Source organism: Triticum dicoccoides, chromosome 5B (assembly GCF_002162155.2).
Source record: "Triticum dicoccoides isolate Atlit2015 ecotype Zavitan chromosome 5B, WEW_v2.0, whole genome shotgun sequence".
Taxonomy (NCBI): Eukaryota; Viridiplantae; Streptophyta; class Magnoliopsida; order Poales; family Poaceae; genus Triticum; species Triticum dicoccoides.
In genome coordinates, this window is record NC_041389.1 from 566,391,435 (window position 1) to 566,401,361 (window position 9,927).

Consider the following 9,927-nt stretch of genomic DNA (forward strand, 5'->3'; position numbering starts at 1 on the left):
TTCCCGAAGGTTTTATTCCGTTTGGACTCCGTTTGATATTCCGTTTCTTTGAAACATTGAAATAGGCAAAAAACAGCAATTCTGGGCTCGGCCTCCGGTTAATAGGTTAGTCCCAAAAATAATATAAAATTGGAAAATAAATCCCAATATAGTCCAAAACAGTAGATAAAGTAGCATGGAGCAATCAAAAATTATAGATACGTTGGAGACGTATCAGTCAACGATCACAGAGGGGTTCTTCATCAACACCCTTGCCGCTCCGAGCATGCTTGAGTAGTTTACTACAAACCTATGGGTCCATAGGTAGTAGCTAGATGGCTTCTTCTCTCTTTTTGATCTTAAATACAATGTTATCCTCGATGTTCTTGGAGATCTATTTGATGTAATGACTTTTTGCGGTGTGTTTATTGGGATCCGATGAATTGTGGGTTTATGATCAGTTCTATCCATTAATATTATTTGAGTCTTTGCTAAAATCTTTTATGAATGATCTTTTTCTTCTTCGAAGCTTTGGTTTGGTTTGGCCAACTAGATTGATTTTTCTTGCAATGGGAAGCGGTGCTTTGTTATGGGTTCGATCTTGTGGTGTTGAATCTTAATGATAGAAAGAGACATGACACGCATCTATCATTGCTATTAAGGATAAAAAGATGGGGTCTATTCCTACATGAATAGATCTTGTCTACATCATGTCATCGTTCTTATTGCATTACTCTATTTTTCCATGAACTTAATACACTAGATGCATGCTGGATAGGGTCGATGTGTGGAGTAATAGTAGTAGATACAGGCAGGAGTCGGTCTACTAATCTTGGATGTGATGCCTATATACAGGATCATTCCTTGGATATCGTCATGATTATTCGCTTTTCTATCAATTGCCCAACAGTAATTTGTTTACCCACCATATGTTATTTTCTCGAGAGAAGCCTCTAGTGAAATCTATGCCCCCCGGGTCTATTTTCCTAGCATATAAAACCCAAAAATACCTTGCATTTTCCTATCATCTCCTTGCAATTTACTTTATTTGTCATTTGCCTCTCGTTTTCATCTCCCCCACTTCTAAAGTGTTTTCAGAAAATCACAAAAATATTTACCTTTTTATTTGCTTTCTTTTCCATTTGCCTTTTTCTCGTTCGATCGTTTGCTTGCAATCTTGTTTGCGTAGTCACGATGTCTCAAGAAAATACCAAATTGTGTGATTTTTCCAATACTAATAATAATGATTTTATTAGTACTCCGATTGCTCCTCCCACCACTAGTGCGGAGTCTTATGATATTAATGCCGCTTTGTTGAATCTTGTTATGAAAGAGCAATTTTCCGGTAATCCTAGTGAGGATGCCGTGTCCCATCTAAACACTTCCGTAGAATTGTGTGATATGCAAAATAAAAAAGATGTGGACAATGATATTGTGAAATTAAAATTATTTCCTTTCTCCTTGCGGGGTCGTGCAAAATTTTGGTTTTCACCTTTGCCTCGTAATAGTATTGATTCTTGGGATAAGTGCAAAGATGCTTTTATTTCTAAGTATTTTCCATCCGTGAAAATTATTTCCCTTAAAAATACAATCATGAATTTTAAGCAACTTGAGCATGAAAATGTTGTCTAATCTTGGGAAATAATGAAGTTGATGATATGAAATTGCCATACTCATGGTTTAAATCTTTGGATGATCATACAAAATTTTCTCTGCGGATCACATCACCAACACCGTCACCACGCCGTCGTGCTGACGGAGCTCATCTATTTCTTCGATCCTCTGTTGGATCAAGAGCTCAAGGGACGTCATCGCGCTGAACGTGTGCAGAACTCGAAGGTGTCATACATTCGGTACTCAATCGGTCGGAACGAGAAGACGTTCAACTACATCAACTGCGTTAAATAAACGCTTCCACTTTCGGTCTATGAGCGTACGTGGACACACTCTTCCCCTCTCGTTGCTATGCATCTCCTAGATAGATTTTGCGTGAACGTAGGAATTTTTTTAAAATTGCATGCTACGTTTCCCAACACACAGGACCTTGGAAACACAAAAAGTTAATTAGTAAAGAGAAACTAGCTAACCAGCATGCATGTGGATGAAACAACTATAATTATGATGGAAGACAAACGTACCGAAACCATAAGAATTTCATGCAAAAATAGTGCCACGAGTGGTGGCAGCAAACACAAGACCCTCGTATTGAATTGCATCACAATACTCATCCGTGTACATAAATTTATTTTTGAGCAATATCCATCGAGGTGTGGAAGTAAGGACGGCAACAAGCTTGTCGAAGATAGCAACAACTTCATAGTTCTTGTAATCCCATGGGCGGTTGGGAACTCGACAAATTGCTATCTTCCATAGATGACAGTCACCATGATCGTATTTGAACGTACGCAGGTCATCTGTGTGCTCAACCTCCGGGCAGTCTGTGATTTTTGAAAGTGGAACCCGGTGACGAGTGTACACATTCACAAGTTCCCACTCGCAGTTATACCCAATATAAACAACCAAATCTCCATTTGCGCCTGCCCAAGCCTTACCCTCAAGCGATAGCATCTTAACATCACACATATCATTATCAAGCGGCATGCACAAGGCGAGGCTTCCGTCGTCCCCATGTCGGTGACCAGCGTCATGGCGAAGAAGATAGGGGAGATAAAACCGCTCATGAACCCTTGGGTTCTTTGCAATGATGTTATTTGTTGAGTTGAGAATGGACTTGAACAAACCTGCCATGCTAGCCGAGGTGATGATGTCGCACTGATCAATGAGTTCCTCCACCACGTCATCTTTCAGATCGGGGCAAGAATAACGGGGTCGTTTCCAGCCTGTTCCCTCCATGGAGAAGACGATCGAACAATGGCAGAAGGAAGGATGAAGGCAAATGGAGGGAGGAAGAGCATGCAACAGCAGTTCCAAATCAAGAGGGAAAGGCAAAGAGGCGATGGACGGTTGCCACGGTACACGAAGAGGCTAATGGGGAGCGAACGGTTGCCACAGACAATCCACACACTGACGACAAGGCCGTCCTATCAGACCTAGCACCCGCGCAGGATGGCCTCCATCCCCCACACGAGCGAAGCCACTTCGCACCCCACACGGTTGGTCCGCCACGCCGCTAAGAGCAAGTACTAAATAGTGGGCTTATAGCCTGCTTACATGGCAATTTGCCTATGTGGAGGAGAGAGACATGAAGGATTCCTGCAACAAGGACAAGTGTGCATCGCACTCGGCCTGAATGGAGAAACTTGATAAAGCTCACGTCGTGTACGCGGCCAAGGAGGCGTACACGTGCTACGACATGTACAGGTAGATCGTTGACATGAGGAAAGTGCCTCCTTCCCCAAAACGGCCAGGGATCCAGCTGGAAGCAGAGCAATGGCAAGCATCATCGCAACAAGAAGTAGATGATTAGATCCTCGTTTCTCCTAGTTTAATATGCATCTAATTGCTTGCTTTGGTGTGTGAAAATGTTATGTGTGTAGTCACTTGTGTAATTGTATGCTTAATTTGGTTATGCAATGTTGTCTTTTTAAGTATATATGTTGATGCTCTGTAGATAGAGCAAATCCCATCGCACACGGTCTAAACAATGGAACCCGTCGGTAATGATTTCAACAATCACTGACAATTGTATACCAACAATCGTTTGCTCACAACACACATGACTTGTTAACAGGAATCGTCTGTGTTGTTATCGGTCTTCCCACACATTGCTGATAACAGACCTGTTTGCCGCGTATCACACACATCTTGTTAAGTTGAACCCTTTTGTTCTCTTGGCTCAACGCAAACAGTTCATCTGAGTGAACTTTATGCCGTATATCGCACACACCTTCATCTGGCTGCCCGTTTCTGTTATTCCGCCTCATCACAAACAGTTCATCCGAGTGAACCGTATGCTCTACATCGCACACGCCTTCATCTGGTAGCCCATTTATTTTATTCCTCCTCATCGCAGATAGTTAATTGAACTGAAATGTATGCCTTGAATCGCACATGCAACAAAAATCTGAACCGTGTTTGATGTATCCGTCATCGCAAACGTTGTGCACCTTTTTGACGGGTTTTTTACACCACCATTTGCGATTATTGCATCGCACACAGTTTCGTCGAAGGGTCTCTTATCGTAGTGTCGCGTTAGGAGCATCCTACAGTAGTGGAGCCTTTTATTATTAATTTTAAATCATTGACAACATTTTTCACCTACATATTATTTATCAGAAATACCTGGTATTGCCCGATAAACTCTAAAACCCTTCCGGCGACCCCTGAACACTTCTGGTTACTCTCGAAACTATTTAAAATATTAATAAAACAATTCCACAAATATATTCTCATCATTCCTATCCCACTAACACTCAGCAGATCATGATTACCTTAAGTTTGTGACCCTGTAGGTTCGGTAAAACATAGACATGAACGAAACCCCTTCATTCCATGACCAATAGCAGAATCATGGATGTCCATATCGATCCCTATGAATACATGAATGGCATTCGAGTGAACCTTTGGTTATCATGTGATGTTCCCTTTGCTTCACGATACATTACAAAACCCGAGGTGAGATATATCGGTATCCTCTTGAGTCATACACATGCTCACTATACCGGTCTCCTCGTTGTCGTTTTTGTTATTCTTTCTCATTGATGTGTCCGGCATCCCCATGACATAGTCACCTGTGTCTGGCCATACGATGATGAATGCCGTCACACCGAGAGGGCCCTAGATATCCCTATCGTCGGAGGAGCAAATTCCACTCTCGAGCTATCTAGTCCCTTATCAAACTTCCTGATGAACCTGTAAGTTGTTGTTATGATCACCGTGTTTCAGATGACTAAGTATAGGGGATCAGTAGTAGTCCTTTCGATAAGTAAGAGTGTCAAACCCAACGAGGAGTAGAAGGAAATGACAAGCGGTTTTCAGCAAGGTATTCTCTGCAAGTACTGAAAGTGTTAGTAACAAATAGTTTTGTAGCAAGGTAATTAGTAACAAGTAGCAAGTAGCAATGGTAACAAATGTGCGCCAAGGTGGCCAATTCTTTTATAGCAAAGGACAAGCCAGAAATTTTTCTTATAATAAGCAAAGCGTTCTCGAGGACACATGAGAATTCTGTCTAGTTACGTTTATCATGTTTAGTTGATTCGCATTCACTACTTTGATAATTTGATATGTCGGTGGACTGGTGCTTGGGTGTTGTTCTTACTTGAACGAGCAACCCTCTTATGATTACCCCCTCTTATAAGCATCTGTAACTACAAAAGAAGAATTGAGATAAATCTAACCGTACGATGAAACATATAGGTCCAAATCAGTCCTTACGAAATAATGCATAAACTAGGGTTTAAGCTTCTGTCACTCTCGCAACCCATCATCTAATTATTACTCCCCAATGCCTTCCCCTAGACCCAAACATGGTGAAGTGTCATGTAGTCGATGTTCACACAACACCACTAGAGGAAGAACAACAGACACATCATCAAAATATTGAACGAATACCAACTTCACATGATTACTTATAACAAGACTTCTCCCATGCCCTAAAGAACAAAAGTAACTACTCATAAATCATATTCATGTTCAAGATCAGAGGGGTGTTGTATATGATTAAGGATCTAGACATGTAATCTTCCACCAAATAAACCAACTAGCATCCATCACAAAAAAACCAACTAGCATCTACTACAAGATGTAATCAACACTACTAGTAACCCGCAGGCACTAATATGAGGTTTTTTAGACAAAGATTAAATACAAGAGATGAACTAGGGTTTGAGAGGAGTTGGTGCTGATGAAGATGTTGATGAAGATTGGTCCTCCCACGATGAGAGGATCATTGGTGATGTCGATGGCTTCGATTTTCCCCTCTCGGAGGGAAGTATCCCCGGTGGAATCGCTCTGCCAAAGAGCAAAAGTGCTCCCGCCCAGGGTTTGCCTTGAGACGGTGACGCTTCATCCCGAAAGTCTTCCTCTTATTTTTTAGTGCAAAAGGCCTCATATAGCAGAAGGAGGGCACCGAAGGGCTGTCGTGCGCCCCACAAGGCATCAGGGCGCACCTTGGGGGGAGGTAGGCGTGTCATGTTGCCTTGTGAGCAGCGGGTGCCCCCCTCTGGTGGTTCTTCATTCCAGTATTTTTTTTATATTCAATAAAATATCTTTGTGAAGTTTCAGGTCACTTGGAGCTCCGTAGAATAGCTATCTCTATTGTACCTCTTTTAGGTCCAGAATTCCAGCTATCAGTACTTTCCCTCTTCATATAAATCTTGCAAATTAAGAGAGAAAAGACATTGAAATTACATCATAAAGTGAAATAATGACCAAAATAGTAGTAAAACATGATGCAAAATGGACGTATCAAATCCCCCAAGCTTAGACCTCCCTTGCCCTTAAGCGAATATCAAATTCGATAATCATGACCACATGTTTAGAAAGAGAGAGAGGTGGCGCTAAAACAATATACACACATAATAGCTCATGATATTCGCCTATCCATAACAATATAACTTCTATGTGAACGATTCAAGGGGGGTGCGCGCTAGGGCGCTAGACCTCCTATCTGTCGCATTATGCAGCAGATTGACGATGCTGCACATAGGCGCCAAACTAACAGGCCAGCCTAGGTAGCCAATCTCGCGATGCGAAAAAAAGTAAGCAAAAATGCTGCGCTGGGCTGAGTCGAACTCGTGCCGCGTGATACCTCGCTTCTTGAGTCAAGCCACTGAAGCTGAACACCTTTTATTAACAATAAACAGCCCAAACGTTTAAGTAGTTGGACTCACATAATAAAATTCCTAAAAAAGATAGACTCACGAGGATTCAAATTTTTGAACAAAATTTGTAAAACCAGGAACCTTTTTTACTTCTGAACAATTTTGAAACCCCGAACAAACTTTAGAAAAGGCGAGTATTTTTTTCGAATTTGCGACTTTTTTTAAATTACGAACATTCTTTTAACCCCCCAGCTAAATTAAAAAATCAAAAAAAAATGTGAACATTTTTTGGAAATCAAGAACATTTTTTAAATTTGTAACCAAAAATTGAAAAGAAACATTTTCTGAACTTCTGCACATTTTTCGAAAAGCGTTAACATTTTTAAAATTTGAGAACAAAATTTGAAAACAAGAACATTTTGTGAAGTTTTGAACAATTTATGAGCAACACAAACAGTTTTTGAAAAAAAACTGAAAAAAAAAGAAACATGAAAAACAAAACAAAAAAAGCAAATTGAAAAATCGGTTTGAGAACTTCCTAGAAGGTTCCCAAAACCGAAAAAACCCAGCTGAGAACCACCTAGAAACCTCCCACAACCGTGATCACTGAAACGTCAGGCAACGAGCGGCAAATAGGAAAACACCTATACAGTGCCCTATGCGCCAGATAGGAGCACTCGTGTAGCGTTGCTCTACTCGGACCTCTGGCTATTAGGCGGGCTGTACGCGAGTGATGTTTGGGCCGGTTTGGGGACATAAATGAGCCTGGCAATCGTTTTGCCATTAGTTGGGGCCTGCTGGCGGACGAACCGTGATGAGCCTGGCATTAGCGATGACAATGGAGTGAATTTTTTTCGCTTTTTCGAAGGAAAAATGGAAACGGAGAGGAAATATGAAAACGAAAATGGAAATTTGTAAAATAAAAATGGAAATGAAATTTTTTATGCGGAAACGGAAACAAAAACAAAAACAAAATGGTGCTTTCCGGTGGAACACACGTAAAAACGGAACTTTCTGTCTTCGTTAATATGGAATTTCTTTTTCTACTATAGCCTCATGGCTATTTTGTAGCCAACTACCAAACACACACAATCACACAATGAGTAGAATGAGCAGAATGTATCATTTGAGTACCAACTTTTACTACCACACACATACTCAGCTAGACTATATACGGAATTGTCATGTACTACTAAATTACTACCCTATGTTACCGACACAACCATATTAATTTGTAGTCATGTTAAGAATTCCATCAATTTGTTTGTTTTTTGTCTGTATTTCTCTATGATTCAAGGGGTTTAAGTTCCGATCAACACATAGTTTTGTTTCCGTGTCCGCTCTATATTCGCTCCGTGTTTGTTTCCGGTAGTATCTGTTTCCGTATTCGTTTCCGGTGTTTCTGTATTTGTTTCCGCTTCTGTAAAAAAATATGAAAACAAATGTGATAGCAACCAGTTTCGTCCGTTTCCGCGCCGTTTTCATCCCTACCTGGCATCTTGGAGAAATCATTTTATAGACGAAAAAACTGCCTGCTGCTTCGGTTTCCTCCTGATACTACAACGCTTCCGGTGTTGGAGTCGGAGGCGTGCGGCGGAACCCTAATCTGACACGATTGGAAGGAGAGGCCCAGTTCCGCAAGGCAAGCGCGCTCGCCATAATACTTCTTGTTTGATCCGCACTCTGTTTCGTTGTGGGATACGGCAACCAAGGCGTGGCTGCGGCGGACTCGGAACACGGTCGCCTACTATTATTAAACCAGGCAAAGGTAGGGTGAGGATCCGCAGAACTAGGAAGCGAGATGGCGTTGGCGATGAGGCTCTGCGCTCGCGCGCTCCGGCGAACGCAGCAGCCGGCGGTGGCCTCCACGCAGCAGCGGTGGGTCTCGACAAGGTGGTTCGGCAAAACAAGGGTGAGTAATTATTACCACTCGATTACATCCGCTCCGTTCGTTTGAGCGACAAGTAATTCCGGACGGACACAGGGAGTAGATAGATTTGACCAATTACTCGATTTTGTACCTGTCCAAATCAACAGAACACCACGGCGGAAGAGCAAAAAGCCTTGGCGCGGGCTGCAGAGATGAAAGAGGAGCTCTACAACACCATCCTTGACATTACAAACAAGTACAAGGTTCCTGGAAAGATAGGCAGAGACAACAGGCTGCTCCTTGAGCGACTTTCCGTGCAAGTCGAGCCTAGACTCAATGACCCCTACTGGTTAGCTTATATTTGATCTGATCTCAAGCATTTACAGCTATATATCTACATGTGCTTTTTCTTTCTTGTTCTGATATCATCTGACCTGACCTGACCTGACCTATTATGTAGGCGGTCTTGTTGTAGAACGGAAATAACAAATCATATCTTGATCACGGTTGGATCATGCTCTCTTATTATGATGGCTCCTTCTGCTTTGGGTTGGCTGATTACAGCGGTAACCCCTCGAAAAAAGAATTTGTTGGAGCAATGGTGGGACTCAGTATTCGGAAACTAGACTTGGGTCGAGGAGCTCCGGGATTGGTGGAGGCAGCACTAGCTCAAGTCAAGTCTGATGCACATCAATGACTGATTACTCAAGACGATGGAACTGTTTATCAGCTAGCCTAGCTGTAATTGTTGAAGTCCATAGGCACTATATAGTTGGAACTGTGTAAATGTTTGAGATCACCAACGCATAAGAACAATGTTATAATTAATTTTTGTTTGGACCGGATGATTTCTTCATACCAGAGTTTTATTTTATATGACTACTTTATTTAACGAGGATACGTTTGCTCATGATCCTCCTGGCGCACTTGTACAAGTACTAGCATTTTGGCAAGCTATAACAACTTACATGATCTATCTATGATTGTGCGACACCAGCCTGGATTATGTTAATACTCCCTTCGTCCGGAAATACTTGTCATCAAAATGGATAAAAGGAGATGTATCTAGACGTATTTTAGTTCTAGATACATCTCTTTCTATTCATTTTGATGACAAGTATTTTCGGACGGAGGGAGTATATGGCAACATGTTGCTTACTTTAGAAAATTGTTGAAAAACATAACAGAAAAACCAATCTAAATTTCAAAATAATTGACAGAATAAAGGATCTGCACTTGCATTCATTATAACAAAACTGAGTGTTCTCGAATTATGCCAGCTAACTAAAGAAAAACAAATGTCTCAGCTACCAAATGTGAAAAAAAAAGAGATCATCTCAAGCACTAAGTTAGTCA

General features: G+C 41.5%; 1 long non-coding RNA gene across 1 annotated transcript; it reads left to right on the plus strand.

Moving 5' to 3' along the window:
* Nucleotides 1–8,563: 8,563 nt before the first annotated feature.
* LOC119306174 lies at nucleotides 8,564–9,397 on the plus strand. Its single transcript, XR_005148881.1, has 3 exons — nucleotides 8,564–8,613; nucleotides 8,739–8,920; nucleotides 9,032–9,397. It is a non-coding gene; the product is annotated as an uncharacterized LOC119306174 (long non-coding RNA).
* Nucleotides 9,398–9,927: the final 530 nt, after the last annotated feature.